Source organism: Perognathus longimembris, chromosome 1 (genome assembly GCF_023159225.1).
Source record: "Perognathus longimembris pacificus isolate PPM17 chromosome 1, ASM2315922v1, whole genome shotgun sequence".
Classification (NCBI taxonomy): Eukaryota; Metazoa; Chordata; class Mammalia; order Rodentia; family Heteromyidae; genus Perognathus; species Perognathus longimembris.
The window spans coordinates 149,454,244-149,457,505 of record NC_063161.1 but is presented as its reverse complement, the minus strand read 5'-3'; the positions used below and the strand labels follow the sequence as shown (position 1 = coordinate 149,457,505).

Below are 3,262 nucleotides of genomic sequence, written 5' to 3'. Positions count from 1 at the left end.
TAGGTAAATCTCCAAATACAACTCTTCATCCAGTCTATTAATCCATTAGCTATATATTGGCACAGTAGTCTCAAAATCCTTAAACAGCCCCCTATCCAATGTTCAGCCAACCATCATCAGCTATCATGGATCTATTTTTGTACAGACCTAAGAGACAGAAATATCTATTGGAACCAAATTAATATGATATGCTTAGTACCTCTGTGGAATAATTTTAAAATAGTGGCCCTAGTTGTATGAATTTGTTGGCCATTTACTATAAACACTGCATTTTGAAGTGAATTAAGAAACTGAGGGGGGCTGGGGATATAGCCTAGTGGCAAGAATGCCTGCCTCGGATACACGAGGCCCTAGGTTCGATTCCCCAGCACCACATATACAGAAAACGGCCAGAAGCGGCGCTGTGGCTCAAGTGGCGGAGTGCTAGCCTTGAGCGGGAAGAAGCCAGGGACAGTGCTCAGGCCCTGAGTCCAAGGCCCAGGACTGGCCAAAAAAAAAAAAAAAAAAAAAAGAAACTGAGGCCCAAAAGGTTCCAGTAGTTTTGTGTATGTGCATTTTCTATTTATTTATCTTTTTAAATGGAAGGAGGAAGTTATATTTATCTTATACATGATTTTTTTTAAAAAATATGGAATGCCTCACAAATTTGCATGTCATCCTTGTGCATGGGCCATACTAATCTTTTCCGTATCATCCCAATTTTAGTGTATGTGCTGCTAAAATGAGCAACAACATGATGTTTAAAAAAAACTTTTTATCATCTCTAAGTAATTGTACAAAGGAAGTGCCATTTCACAAAGCAATTCATACATACAATGTATCTTGATCAGTGTCATCCTCTTCAACATCCTCACTCCTCCCCAACATGATGTTTTAAAGAATACACACACCATACACATACATCATTAAATGAGTAAGCATATGAATTAACTCACATAGTTATCTTTTTTTGTATGGGGAGAACCCTTACATACTCTCAGTGTTTTTCTAGAATACAATACATGGCACTGTCATCTGCTGTTGTTACTATGCTAAACAATACATTCCTGGAATGCATTCACATTTAACCACAATTTAACTATGATTCTTTGAGCAACTTCTTCCTATTCAAGTTTCCCAGCTTCTGGTAAACACAATACTGCTCTCTATATTTTTATCAAATCAAATTCTTGATTTTCATTTTATGCTATTTCTGGTGCTGAGGATTAAACACAAGGATTCACCTGTGCTAAGCGTGTGTGTTACCACTGAGCTACACCTCAGTCCAGGATTACAGTCTTTAGATTCTAGAGAACCAAAATCCTGTGGCTGCACTAGTCAGTTTTCTGTTACTATAATGATGTGGGTGAGCAAATTGCCTTGTAAAGTAAAATGGTTTTCTTTGAGTTATAGTTCTGGAGGTTCTGATCCAAGATTGGATAAATCTATGGTTCTAAGCCTCCTGTAGATGTGAGGCTAGTTAGCAAATGATGCAAAGATATGGTGGAGGAAAACCACTCACTTCATGGCCAGATAGCAAAAATAGAGAAATGAGAAGGGACCTTGGTCCCACAATACCTTCAAGGGTATACCCCCAATGACCTGAGGTGCTCCCACAACTCCTTCTCAAAGAGGACAGCCCTGGGGACCAAACCTATAACCTTAGAAGCATGTCCGTTGTATTAATCATATCTTCTCATACTCTGTGATATTTGATGCCCAGCCATCACAGAGCCTTTCTATCTTTCAGGGATTTGTCAATCCCAGGGCTTTAAGTTCCTGAAGATAGCAAAGGACATGTGTGCAAATATGGTTTGCATGTACATGCCTACAGCCAATCAAAAGCCTACTCCTTCACAACTTCTTCTGGGTTCTTATGTCTGGCTTAATCTTACCCTTCTCTAGTCACTCCAGTATCAGATACCAGACTAACAGGAATCTCTCTTGTATTCGAGAGCCCACTGAAATTAGCCAGTTCTATACCTATTTTCCCTGCCTCATCCAGCGCTCCTGAACAAAATCACAACAAAAGTCTGTGGCTTTTCCTCATGTGAATACCATTGTATGGTGAGTCCTCTCACCCTCCAGTGTGTGAGAATAACAAGCCACCTTTTCAATGGCTATTACCTTCTAATACATTAGCCTCATACTCCTGAGGAACAAGAAAACCTCTATTTTCCAACAATAGAGCCTTTGCAAAGTTCAGTCCACTTACTCTCTACACTCTCAGCAAACCCAAGAAACCAGATTTGCTTCCAAGAATGGTTCCTTCTAAGGGAACCTGAGGAGGGTATGTATATGTGGATGTTGAATAGTCAACGCTTGGTTTTTTGACTGAAAACACAAATGTAAACCCGTATATGCCCTGGTTTGGTCCTAATTTACATCCTCAGCTCTTAGGTTGTGCACATTTTTCATTTGTATACAAGCCAGTGGGACTTTTTGTTGGTGGTGATCATGTGGCTTGACCTCAAAGCCTGGGCACTCTCCCTGAGCTCTTTTGCTCAAGACTACTACTGTGAGCCACAATACCACATCTGATTTTCCTGATTCAGTGGAGCTAAGTGTCTTCTAGACTTTCCTGCCTGGGCTGGCTTAAACCATGATCCTTGGATCTCAGCCTCCTGAGTAGCTAGGATTATAAGTGTGAGCCACCAGCACTCAGCTCAGTGGGACTTCTTGAACAGTACTATCTCCATTTTCCTTTTCAGAGTCCTGTGTATGTTCCTTTCCTTGGCTAAGTAGCTTCTATGTTGTAGGAAATATTCTGATCATAAGGAGTTTGTCTCTGTGTCTTTCATCTGTTCTCCCATGATACACAACTCTTGTTGTAGAACTGAGCTCATTCCAGCTTCCTGGCTGCTTCCTGTGTCATGCCTGTATCAAGCTGTAAATTCCATCGGCAGCACTCGAATTATAGTGAGCTTGCAATATCAAAAATTCTTCCATTTGTTGATGAATGAGTTTGACTTGTGCTCTGTGCTGCTTCCTCTATCTGCTCCTATTATTCCTCTCAGGAGCCTACACACTGCACAGGCGTGCACTCACGCACAGACACACACATACACACACATTTACTTTAAAATGATGTCTGTATTTATCTAGGTGCAAATATACACCAGAAAGCCCAAAGGAAACCATTAAATTTCTTTTGTAATGATTTTTAGACAATATATCTTGAAGTAGGTGACAGAAGAAAAAATTTATTTTTGTTTAACACAAGAAAGTTATCTAAAAATATGGATTTGGGCTCAGAAATGGGAAAAGAGAGTCCAAAATAATA

General features: G+C 40.0%; 1 non-coding gene across 1 annotated transcript; it reads right to left on the bottom strand.

Annotated features, from left to right (window-relative positions):
- Positions 1 to 622: 622 nt before the first annotated feature.
- Positions 623 to 729, bottom strand: LOC125341132. Its single transcript, XR_007208882.1, has one exon. It is a non-coding gene; the product is annotated as a U6 spliceosomal RNA (small nuclear RNA).
- Between the last annotated feature and the right edge of the window lie 2,533 nt (positions 730 to 3,262).